The 12,500-nt window shown below is 57.5% G+C and overlaps 4 non-coding genes across 4 annotated transcripts in view; 1 reads left to right on the plus strand and 3 right to left on the minus strand.

Annotated features, from left to right (window-relative positions):
* The window catches only part of LOC139053247 (large subunit ribosomal RNA), a 3,959-nt gene extending 3,335 nt beyond the window's left edge, over window positions 1-624 (minus strand). The window contains exon 1 of the ribosomal RNA XR_011510349.1: window positions 1-624. This exon is cut by the window's left edge and continues 3,335 nt beyond it. This is a non-coding gene — a ribosomal RNA (large subunit ribosomal RNA).
* A 1,065-nt stretch (window positions 625-1,689) lies between these two features.
* Window positions 1,690-1,842, minus strand: LOC139053256 (5.8S ribosomal RNA). The gene has a single exon (XR_011510354.1). It is a non-coding gene; the product is annotated as a 5.8S ribosomal RNA (ribosomal RNA).
* A 1,237-nt stretch (window positions 1,843-3,079) lies between these two features.
* LOC139053294 (small subunit ribosomal RNA) lies at window positions 3,080-4,894 on the minus strand. Its single transcript, XR_011510391.1, has one exon. It is a non-coding gene; the product is annotated as a small subunit ribosomal RNA (ribosomal RNA).
* A 5,358-nt stretch (window positions 4,895-10,252) lies between these two features.
* Window positions 10,253-10,444, plus strand: LOC139053276 (U2 spliceosomal RNA). The gene has a single exon (XR_011510373.1). It is a non-coding gene; the product is annotated as a U2 spliceosomal RNA (small nuclear RNA).
* Window positions 10,445-12,500: the final 2,056 nt, after the last annotated feature.

Raw genomic sequence — 12,500 nt, forward strand, 5'->3', positions numbered from 1 at the left:
AGTCGTACTTTTCCCATTGACCCGCGTCCGTCGCGGCGTTCTACCGGCGGTGGGAAGTGCGCACCCTGGAGACCGCGTCTGCGTGCCAGCAGCCGGAACAGCCCCCCGAAGGGGGCCGTTTACCCGACGCCGCCGGCTCCGCGGTCTTCCGGAGACTGAATCCCACCGCTTTCGAGCTTCGAGGGCCCACCCGTTTTACTCTAAGCGGTTTCACGTACTCGTGAACTCTCTCTTCAAAGTTCTTTTCAACTTTCCCTCACGGTACTTGTGAACTATCGGTCTCTCGGTCGTATTTAGCCTTAGATGGAGTTTACCACCCACTTAGGGCTGCACTCTCAAGCAACCCGACTCACGGGAGGCTTCATCCCGGGCGCGCAACGGCGGAGACGGGCCTGGCACCCACTCTGGGACAAGCCCCTGTCAGGGGGACTTGCACCGTCGCAAACACCCGAGAACGTCGCCTCCCATACACCACATTTCCCGACCGCCTGCAAGGACGGGGGATTCGGTGCTGGGCTCGGTCCCGTTTCGCTCGCAGCTACTCAGGGAATCCCTGTTGGTTTCTTTTCCTCCGCTTAGTGATATGCTTAAATTCAGCGGGTTGTCTCGCCTGATCTGAGGTCGACAACGGATACATCGCTTTCGCCCATTCCAGCACGACCGAGTACGACGCCCTGCCACGTCCTTACGGACGAGGCTGGCAGGCGGCACAACGCCTGCGCGCGTGCGTCATACGAGCGGTACATGCCGAAACGGACTCGACACGTTCGAAAACCCAGCGCCAACCGAGTGCGACGCCCTACCACGTCCTTCGCCCAACACGGAGCTACTTATAGACGAGGCTGGCAGGCGGTGAACCGCCTGCACGCGTGCGGCGCACGAGCAGTTGCGTGGTAAGCGACCGTGTCTGAAGCCCAAAACACCACCGAGGCAAAGATCGCCTTAGCAGCGCGCCGCTTCAGCGGGCACCGCAGGGGCGACTAAAACCTGGCGGGAGGCATCGTCTCGTGTAGCGTCGCCCCTGCCCCAACTGGAGTGGCCCAGTCTTAAGGGGACAGAGACTGCGAAGCACTTGGACCGACGGCGGACTACGACGGAACGCTTCAGCTCGGCCAACGCTCTCGAGGGAGACATTTTCCGTCTCGCGGCAATTCTCCGCCGTGCCGTGCTCTTCTCGCTCGCAGACGGCGCTCTCGCGTCGAACCGCTTTCGGGGGCCACCCTTCTCCTCCCCGCTCCTCGCACGAATCTGCCGATTCCCATTCGTGCGACGAAGCCCGGAAGGGCGCCCACACAGCTGCGGTGACGTGAGCGAGCGACCAGCTCTGGAGCTCGACGTACTCCGAAGGCAAACAACGCAAATTGCGATCGCTTCCGACTCTCTCGCAAAGGTGCGCGCTACAAGGCAACAGACGTTCGCGCCTCGAGCTTGGACCGCTCTTTCCCTGCAGGTATCCGACTCCATCCTGCGGCGGTCTTGCCAGAGGCGCGCACTCGTCACGCTGCAGTAGTAATGCCTCGTTTCCGTCTCTTCGAAGATTTGGCACGACGGCTCGCCACCGTCTCCTTCTCGTGAGGTTGCTGGCGCGTGGCTTCAGCGCTCAACGTACTGTCCATGATGCCGACGCGGTCAAAACGAGTCGACGGACGCACGTTCCCTGTGCGCCGAAGGCTCTCTTGATATGTGATCCGACCCTCAGACAGACGAAGCCAAGGGAAGACCCAAGGCCGCAATGTGCGTTCAAAGAATCAGTGCTCAGTGTGTCCTGCAATTCACACCAAGTCTCGCAGCTGGCTGCGTTCTTCATCGACCCGAGAACCGAGTGATCCACCGCTTAGAGTCGTGAAAAATAGTTTGTTCAATTCAGTACAGTACAACCAGTGTTTCAGGCACGTGGCGTCTCCCTGTGTGTGGTTTCGAAGAGCGCCTTTCGGCGTGCGCTACTCCTGTTTCGCTCTTTCGTTCGGCGGTCACGCGTTTCCGCATGACCGCTGCTGATCCAACAGCCTACTCGAGACGAAAGACAAGAGCTTGGCGCGCGCGTACTCGCGCAGCTCTCCAAAGCCACTCGGCCAGTGCCAGGGACGGCTCTCTGCGCCGGAGCCACAACAAGTCTACTTGAGGCGGAAGACGAAGCCAGCAAGGGCCTGGCCGCAAGTGCGTTCGAATACGGGATTACAGTCCCTCGTCTGTCCGTACTTCCTCTTTCGACGTGCGGCGCCTTCCCAAAGCGCACAAGTCCGCAAACCGCAGAACGCTTCCGACGTAGCAAAGCCGCGTTTCCTTCGGTACTTCGCAGCAACGCCGCCTTTCCCTCGGCGGCGGGCAAATAGCCTGCAGACGTCGTCGCATTGAACCGCGAACTCGACACCTCGCGCGTCACGAGCGGGAGCCGACCGGCAGCCTCCGGCCCTTTCGGGCGCGGTGGAATTTGCCGCGGAGGACGGGAGAGTGCTTTAGGCCACGGTTCCTTCCGTACTTGGCAGCCGCACCCTCAATACCGCCGGTTCCATGACCGACCGAGCGCCGCACCGTTCCTTTAGTACTTGGGCAGCAACAAAGTCGGGTCGTTACTCCACACTCGCCGCAGGAAGCGACCGGCAGCCGCCAGCCTTTTCAGACTCGGCAGCGTTTGCCGCGGAGGACGGGAGAGCGCTCGCACCACGGTTCCGTGTGTACTAAGCGGCAGCGGCATTAGCTCTCGACCGTCAGTTCCTTGACCGACCGCACGCTTCGCCGTTCCCCTCGTACTGGGCAAGAGCAGCAGGTCGGGTCGTCTTACTCCCATTCCGCGCAAGAGTGCCGAGGCGGACTTCAGAAAGCCCACCCAACAGTGTGCGTTACGCCGTTTCTACCCGCGGGCGCGGCCAAGCCAACCGTCCAAGGTTGCAGCCGGCGTCCACTGGGCGCAACAAATTTGGCACGGGGCGCCCTTCGAAATTCGGGCAATCCCCGGCATGTTCGGGTATAGCCGTCCCCGCGTCCAAGCGGGGCCAGCGGCGGAAAGCGTCGGGCGCAGCGAGCTGCTTCACCCACACGGGGTAGAAACAATGGCGCTCGTCACCCTCGAACAATCCGGTAATGATCCTTCCGCAGGTTCACCTACGGAAACCTTGTTACGACTTTTACTTCCTCTAAATGATCAAGTTTGGTCATCTTTCCAACAGACCGGCGCAACCGAAAGGCCGCGCCGGACATCGGTCCGAAGACCTCACTAAATCATTCAATCGGTAGTAGCGACGGGCGGTGTGTACAAAGGGCAGGGACGTAATCAACGCGAGCTTATGACTCGCGCTTACTGGGAATTCCTCGTTCAAGGGGAACAATTGCAAGCCCCTATCCCAATCACGAAAGAAGTTCCACGGGTTACCCAGTCTTTTCAGACAGGGATAAAGACACGCTGCTTCCTTCAGTGTAGCGCGCGTGCGGCCCCGGACATCTAAGGGCATCACAGACCTGTTATTGCTCTGTTTCGTGCGGCTAGGAGCCGCTTGTCCCTCTAAGAAGGTTGTAAGGTGCTGGGAACCCCGCACCTATTTAATAGGCTAGAGTCTCGTTCGTTATCGGAATTAACCAGACAAATCGCTCCACCAACTAAGAACGGCCATGCACCACCATCCACCGAATCAAGAAAGAGCTCTCAATCTGTCAATCCTCCCAGTGTCCGGGCCGGGTAAGTTTTCCCGTGTTGAGTCAAATTAAGCCGCAGGCTCCACTCCTGGTGGTGCCCTTCCGTCAATTCCTTTAAGTTTCAGCTTTGCAACCATACTTCCCCCGGAACCCAAACACTTTGGTTTCCCGGAAGCTGCCCGCCGAGTCATTTGAGTAACTCAGGCGGATCGCTGGTTGGCATCGTTTATGGTCAGAACTAGGGCGGTATCTGATCGCCTTCGAACCTCTGACTTTCGTTCTTGATCAAAGAAAACATTCTTGGCAAATGCTTTCGCAGTAGTTCGTCTTGCGACGGTCCAAGAATTTCACCTCTAGCGCCGCAATACGAATGCCCCCGTCTGTCCCTCTTAATCATTACCTCGTATTCCAAAAACCAACAGAACAGAAACGAGGTCTTGTTCTATTATTCCATGCAAGTTTATTCAGGCGACTCGCCTGCGTTGAGCACTCTAATTTTTTCAAAGTAAAAGCACCGGCCTTCTCGAGGCACACAATGAAGTGCACCAAGAAAGGACCGGCATGATGTTCAGTCCGAGCCGTCGCATCGGGTAGATGCACTACTCGTCTGGAACTGAGATCCAACTACGAGCTTTTTAACCGCAGCAGCTTTAGTATACGCTATTGGAGCTGGAATTACCGCGGCTGCTGGCACCAGACTTGCCCTCCAATTGATCCTCGTTAAAGGATTTAGAGTGTACTCATTTCAATTACGGGGCCTCAAAAGAGTCCCGTATTGTTATTTTTCGTCACTACCTCCCCGTGCCGGGAGTGGGTAATTTGCGCGCCTGCTGCCTTCCTTGGATGTGGTAGCCGTTTCTCAGGCTCCCTCTCCGGAATCGAACCCTGATTCTCCGTTACCCGTAACAACCATGGTAAGCAAGTAACCTACCATCGAAAGTTGATAAGGCAGACACTTGAAAGAAACGTCGCCGGCTCGTGGCCATGCGATCAGCACAAAGTTATCCAGAGTCACCACACAATACGGGCCGAAACCCGATCGATCTTGGTCTAATAAAAGCACCCGTCGCCCAAAGGGCTTCAGGCTCACTGCATGTATTAGCTCTAGAATTGCCACAGTTATCCAAGTAGGAAGAAACGATCTAAGGAACCATAACTGATTTAATGAGCCATTCGCGGTTTCGCCTTATTTCGGCATGTACTTAGACATGCATGGCTTAATCTTTGAGACAAGCATATGATTACTGGCAGGATCAACCAGGTAATCGTTCAACTGCGCGTCCCGCCTGTCAAGCAGGCCGGACGCCGTTTTTGCGATGCCGAGGCCACCTTCAGGCGCCCCAGCACGCTTCGTTCTTGCAAAGAGTAGCACTTTGCACAGTCCGAGACGACGGCGTTCGAGCTCGCTACGGCGCCCTCCCCGAAGGGCCGGGTATCGCCACGCGGCAAGAAGCACGCAACATTCTCGATAGACTGGTTGTGTCGACTCGATCACGGCTTGCGGTTTCTCTTGAGCCCGCAGCACAGGTGGACCGACCGACACTTGCAACGTAGCCGAGACGGCAAAGCCGCCAGGCGACGGGTCACGCCCGCGCCTTCGGCGCTTTCGCATTTGACTCGTCCGAGGACGATGCGGAACACAACTCGATATCGTGGAGAAAGCGTCGTCCGACAACCAGCCCCTAACGCATCAAGCGGATGAGGCTGCAGACGTCAGCTGTGGGATCCACGGGAGCGATACCGGGGACACGCTTGACGGGCACGAAGCCCGCCGCATATCAAACACCCAGGTCGCTTTTGGGGGCGACTGCTCTCTGGGACCCCCATATAATAGCAGCGATAAGTTCCCAAATCTCCATGGGGCCGTACTCGTGCCACTTTCGACGAGCGTTTGGCGAAAATCGTGCCGCCTCGCAGCGCCGCGAGCGAGATGGAAAGCTTACGTCGGCAGCGCAATGCCGAAGTCGTGAAAGCGCAGCGCGTCGACCGAATGCGCGAACGGCAATCTCTCGCCTATGGACAGCGCGGTTTCCAGAACAATCGCCTTTCTGTGCCCCTACGGGGCCGCACGCTAGCGCGGCCCTTTCGCCGTTTCCGAGCACGAGTGCGACCGGCGCGGGCGGCGTGCTCGACACCCCGGCTGACGCCGTTTCGGACTTTGTCTCTTCGCGCGCTCGCGCCAACGCCGCGGCAAAACGACGACCTCTGCGCGGTTCTTTCCCGGTTCCCGGCGTGCTATAGTGCAGCCAGCCGGACGGTGGCGACGACTCAGTCGCGGCCGTGCGGTGGCTTGTACGCCAAAGTTGCGTGACGGGCGTCGAGCTCCCGCCGCGGCCCGGCTCAGGTGGTTTCGGACTTCTGTCTCTTCCGAGCGCTCGCGTCGTCGTGGGCACGATTCTCGAGTGCGGAGCGGTGCGCGGACACCACCACGAACACGCGCAAGCCGAAAACGGCACTACGGTACAACGTCGGCCAGGGCGGTACGGCCCCCTTATGTGAGCAGCGATAAGTGACCAGATCTCCACGGGGCCGTACTCGTGCGACAAGGCGGCGTACTGCGCCGAGCCGAGCGCCAATATTTGGCCTTGGCACGGCCGATTTGAGCTCTCGCGATCGCCGCGGTACCGCCGCTCACCGATTCAAGGCACGCTAGCGCGGCCCCTTCGCCATTTTTCGAGTAAGAGTGCGAAAAGCGCGCGCGGCGTGCTCGTCGCCCCGGCTGACGTAGTCTCGGACTTAGTCTCGCTCACGCCGCCCCGGCTGACGTCGTCTCGGACTTAGTCGCGCTCACACCGCCCCGGCTCACGTGGTTTCGGACTTCCGTCTCTTCCGAGCGCTCGCGTCGTCGTGGGCACGATTCTCGAGTGCGGAGCGGTGCGCGGACACCACCACGAACACGCGCAAGCCGAAAATGGCACTACGGTACAACGTCGGCCAGGGCGGTACGGCCCCCTTATATGAGCAGCGATAAGTGACCAGATCTCCACGGGGCCGTACTCGTGCGACAAGGCGGCGTACTGCGCCGAGCCGAGCGCCAATATTTGGCCTTGGCACGGCCGATTTGAGCTCTCGCGATCGCCGCGGTACCGCCGCTCACCGATTCAAGGCACGCTAGCGCGGCCCCTTCGCCATTTTTCGAGTAAGAGTGCGAAAAGCGCGCGCGGCGTGCTCGTCGCCCCGGCTGACGTAGTCTCGGACTTAGTCTCGCTCACGCCGCCCCGGCTGACGTCGTCTCGGACTTAGTCGCGCTCACACCGCCCCGGCTCACGTGGTTTCGGACTTTCGTCTCTTCCGAGCGCTCGCGTCGTCGTGGGCACGATTCTCGAGTGCGGAGCGGTGCGCGGACACCACCACGAACACGCGCAAGCCGAAAACGGCACTACGGTACAACGTCGGCCAGGGCGGTACGGCCCCTTATAAGAGCAGCGATAAGTGACCAGACCTCCACGGGGCCGTACTCGTGCGACAAGGCGGCGTACTGCGCCGAGCCGAGCGCCAATATTTGGCTTTGGCACGGCCGATTTGAGCTCTCGCGATCGCCGCGGTACCGCCGCTCACCGATTCAAGGCACGCTAGCGCGGCCCCTTCGCCATTTTTCGAGTAAGAGTGGGAAAAGCGCGCGCGGCGTGCTCGACGCCCCGGCTGACGTCGTCTCGGACTTGGTCGACGCCCCGGCTGACGTAGTCTCGGACTTAGTCTCGCTCACGCCGCCCCGGCTGACGTCGTCTCGGACTTAGTCGCGCTCACACCGCCCCGGCTCACGTGGTTTCGGACTTTCGTCTCTTCCGAGCGCTCGCGTCGTCGTGGGCACGATTCTCGAGTGCGGAGCGGTGCGCGGACACCACCACGAACACGCGCAAGCCGAAAACGGCACTACGGTACAACGTCGGCCAGGGCGGTACGGCCCCTTATAAGAGCAGCGATAAGTGACCAGACCTCCACGGGGCCGTACTCGTGCGACAAGGCGGCGTACTGCGCCGAGCCGAGCGCCAATATTTGGCTTTGGCACGGCCGATTTGAGCTCTCGCGATCGCCGCGGTACCGCCGCTCACCGATTCAAGGCACGCTAGCGCGGCCCCTTCGCCATTTTTCGAGTAAGAGTGGGAAAAGCGCGCGCGGCGTGCTCGACGCCCCGGCTGACGTCGTCTCGGACTTGGTCGACGCCCCGGCTGACGTAGTCTCGGACTTAGTCTCGCTCACGCCGCCCCGGCTGACGTCGTCTCGGACTTAGTCGCGCTCACACCGCCCCGGCTCACGTGGTTTCGGACTTGCGTCTCTTCCGAGCGCTCGCGTCGTCGTGGGCACGATTCTCGAGTGCGGAGCGGTGCGCGGACACCACCACGAACACGCGCAAGCCGAAAACGGCACTACGGTACAACGTCGGCCAGGGCGGTACGGCCCCTTATAAGAGCAGCGATAAGTGACCAGACCTCCACGGGGCCGTACTCGTGCGACAAGGCGGCGTACTGCGCCGAGCCGAGCGCCAATATTTGGCCTTGGCACGGCCGATTTGAGCTCTCGCGATCGCCGCGGTACCGCCGCTCACCGATTCAAGGCACGCTAGCGCGGCCCCTTCGCCATTTTTCGAGTAAGAGTGGGAAAAGCGACCGCGGCGTGCTCGACGCCCCGGCTGACGTCGTCTCGGACTTAGTCGACGCCCCGGCTGACGTAGTCTCGGACTTGGTCTCGCTCACGCCGCCCCGGCTGACGTAGTCTCGGACTTGGTCTCGCTCACGCCGCCCCGGCTGACGTCGTCTCGGACTTAGTCGCGCTCACACCGCCCCGGCTCACGTGGCTTCGGACTTGGTCTCTTCGAGCGCTCGCAGCCAGGTCGGGGCCGACGCCGACGTCTGCGTGGGGCTTCAACGATTCCCGGCGCGACGCAATGCAACTGCGCGCAGGATGCCAGCGACTCCGCCGTGGCCGTGCGGCGGTGTACACGCAGAAGTTTCGTGAAGGGGTATCGAGCTCCCGCCGCCCCGGCGGACGTGGTTTCGGACTTTAGCGCTCGCAGCGATCTCGCGGCGATCGCTGACGTCTGCGCGGTTTCAGGTGTGCTACGATGCAGCAGTCTGCCGCACGACAATTTACGGAAGCGAGTGCATTCCGCCCCGGCGGACGCGGCAGCGGACTTTGTGCCTGCGGGAGTGCTCTTGTTGCTGTAAAATTTGAACGGGTGCAGCTGCGCGAAGCAAGTGTACACATTTTCTCTCTCTCTCTCTCTCTCTCTGCCTCTGAGGCGACTGTAATTTTAATTTAAATGCAATTGGAGGCGGGAGCAACCTGATGAGAGTAGGCGGACTTCGGCACACCTTGTAGTTTAGAAATTGTTTTCAAGCTTTGAGGACATACACAATCGCGCCATCTGCTTTCCCCGTCTCTTTGGCACTTCATAGTGTGTGCAGCATGCTCTGCATTCCAAAGAAACGCGCCTGTTTCTCCCCCTCTCTCACGTTCTTCTTGTCTTTCTTGCTGCTCTTGTGAGAAGTTGCTATGCTCTTTACTCGCTGTAAAATAGAATGCTTGCGCGAGCCAACAACTTGCGTGTCTTTCTTTTTTTTTGTTGTTGTTGTTTTTTTCTCTCTTCCCAAGACGTTTCTGCCATTATTCACTAGCTCTCGTTCTTAGTATGCAACGGAGCGTTAGCTCGCGCCATCTACCTTTCTTTCTGTATGGCGAAGGCCGTAGGTTTTCCTAGTTCCGCACACAGATGGCGCGGATGCGTTTTCGCGCCAGTTTCGAACGACCTCGCTGTACACATGTTTCTCATTTAAAAGTTTCAAAGGGGCTTGCGAAAGGGCGTGGTCCTTTTTTCTTGCGCAAGGCTGAGCTTTCCAGCTGTGCTTAAGCTATGCTAGCATGTGTGCGTATGTGTGTGTGTGTGTGTGTGTGTGTGTGTGTGTGTGTGTGCGTGCGCGCGCGCGCGTGCGTGCGCGTGCATATGTGTGCGTGTGTGTGTATACACGCACACGGTAAAGATGATGGGGTAGCGCTATTTCTTTCTTTCTTTCTTTCTTTTTTAACAACACCTGTGCTCCACATGGCGATCTTCCTGCCCTCTATGTTTCCGGTTGGAAGGAGTGCGCAGCCTTTTCTATATTTATTTATTTTTTTTTTTTCATTCTCTTTCATTCGTACATGAGGCGCGCTACCTAATTCTAGCGGTCGAATCGACACGTTGCAATCCGTCCCGGCCTGTGCCGTATGAAAACTTTCAGTGGGCCTTGCGGTAAATAAAAGGAAATGAGGGAAATGCGCGTAGTGTATTACACTTGCGCACGGGCTTGAAACGAAGGCCTCAAAGAAAGCCGCCTTGAGCGGTCGCATTCAGACGGAAGTAAGCATTCCCCTTGCGCGTGTTTTCCGCTCGCCTGTTCCGTTTTCTACGAGGTTGCCTTCGTTGGTTTTGCCTTGCGAACAAGCTTGCGCTCGGGTCTCGTTTCTACGCGACGGCGTTTCGTTAACAGTGAAAGACTGAGGCGTCGCGAGTTGATTCGCGAGATAGAGAGCATAGAGTCTCTAGACGGGCTGGGTTTTATAAGATTGCCCACGCTGTTGCTGAGGTTACCAATGTCGCCAGGGCACCCACAAGGCAGTGGTACAATGGAGTGAAGTGAAAGACATCGCTTCTCGGCCTTTTGGCTAAGATCAAAGTGTAGTATCTGTTCTTATCAGCTTAATATCTGATACGGGTTCTATATGGACCCACGATATTAAACCTATTTTTGGAAGTTGGCGGAGTGCTTGAAGCCTGCTTCACCTCCGCCGCAGGTCGGCCCGGTATTGCACTACCTCCGGGATCGGCCCCCGCTCACTTAGGTGAGACTTCATTCAATCAAAATGAAGAACACAAGCTCGAAGCGAGCACTCACGTGACACGCACCATTCCCATACTATACGCAACGATGACGGTGTTTCTGAACGATTGTCTGCTGTAATGAGCCACTTGGGGGGGGGGGGGGGGAAGGGTGATTAGCCGTGGGTTTTGCAATCAATGTAAGTCCCACTCAAAGCCAACACTGCATTTTGGAGTTCACTATCGCTTTGATCCGTAAACGACAGCAAGCTCGCCCTGCGAAAATCCGCTGCCCTAGTGGAAGAAAGGTTCCCTATGAAACAAAAATGGAGTGCCCGATTTCCGGCAACATTTTCGCTGCAGTGGGACCGAGCGCCTCGAAAACAAACTTGTCGTATGGCCAAGTGTGGCGAAATATATTCAAGGGTTCAGAGGTGCCTCAGCTTTCCAACCTGTATGTTATGAATACCTGTTGCTACCTTTTCGTCATCATCATCCTGCTGGCTACGACCACTGCAGGGCAAAGACCTCTCCCATTATTCTCCAAGCACCCCGGTCACGTGTAAGCCCGGTCACGGTCGCCGTCTAGTGCCTGCGCCCTTCCTAATCTAATCTGCCCTCCTAAATTTCCGCCACCCCGTGCTACGCTTCCCTTCTCTTGGAATTCAGTCGGTAACCCTTAATTGATGATCTTCCCCCCACATTGCATGCCCTGCGCACGCCCATTTCTTTTTCTTGGTTTAAACTAAGGTGTCATTAGCTCGCGTTTGTTCGCTCACCCCCCGAATCTGCTCTATTCTTATCCCCCGTAGCGCTACACCCATCATTCTTCTTTCCAAAGCTCGTCGCGTCGCCCTCAGTTACCCTTCGGTAATCCTTAAGGTCCTTCGTTGCGGCACTCGCGGCATCTTTCTCATTTAAATAAGGCTATTTCGTTCAGTTTTGGGGGAAAACTCAATGAGCTAGGCGCGATTGTGTCCCCGGCGCCGCTCTCAACAAGATGGCGGCGCCCAGGCTTTTTGCCTGGTGGTTCGGCTTGACGCAGAACACGCCTGCAGGGCAGTGAAGCCGCATTGAAGGGGCAACGAGCGGCGCAGTGAAGCGCATGCTCGGGCGAAAAACGCGAACATCAGCCAAAAATACAACCAAATGGCCAAATACGAATTTCCGTTATGGGAAATTGGAGTTCAGTTGGCGCGTTGCGCTCGCCTAAGGTAAAGAACATAAATGCGAGTGCCACATCAGCCAAGTCAATGCTGAGGATCGCGTATCATTTCTTATTTATTTTTCCCCTTGCCTCCTGGCCTGCGTGGCCCTAGCGCGCATGCCCACGAAAGTAATGCAATAAGGAAAACGCGAAATCATGCGGTGACGGCTGTATCATATCCATTGTGCGTGCTTTGTTCTTTTTGGACTACAGTGGTGTGCGTTATGAGAAAGTTTCAGTGACCAGCGAACCTATATTTAGAACCACATTTACGGTTACTGCTAACAAGCTGCGGGTAGGTGTTTTTTTTTTCTTTCTTTCTTTTTTTCGCTACCAACGATGGGTTATCGCAACCGCGATCGGTTGTGCTAGACGCGTTCTTGCCAAACGTTGGCTCTATACGCGACCCGTGACGCGTGGTCGGCACATTCAAGCAGTCCATTGCAAACCGTTCCAAGAAGAAGGATGCTAGCTCCACGTTCCGCCGGGAGCGCTAGTTCGAAGATTGTACTTTTAGACCCTCGAGGAAGCACCGCCATCCCACGTTTTCTATAACGCGCTAAGACTCAGAGCGACAGCGACCACTTGTCTTTGTCAATATCTCGGACACACTTTTTTTTTTTCTTTAATCCAGATCGTCAGACGAGCCCGCGTTCACGCGCACTCGCTCTCTCCGATAAGCAGGGTAGCTCGGTTGGGGTGTTGTAGGGCCTCGCGCATGCGCTGCTGAGTTCGTCGCTTCGCCGGCCGGTCGACGCTGGCGCGGTACTGGTAATCAACTTCGACGGGCATGGTGAAACGTCACTGTGAAACGTCACGACTAGCAATGCAATGTGTTTGCGAGCAATCGGAGAAATGAGAGAGCCC

This window comes from Dermacentor albipictus, unplaced genomic scaffold (assembly GCF_038994185.2).
Source record: "Dermacentor albipictus isolate Rhodes 1998 colony unplaced genomic scaffold, USDA_Dalb.pri_finalv2 scaffold_84, whole genome shotgun sequence".
Taxonomy (NCBI): Eukaryota; Metazoa; Arthropoda; class Arachnida; order Ixodida; family Ixodidae; genus Dermacentor; species Dermacentor albipictus.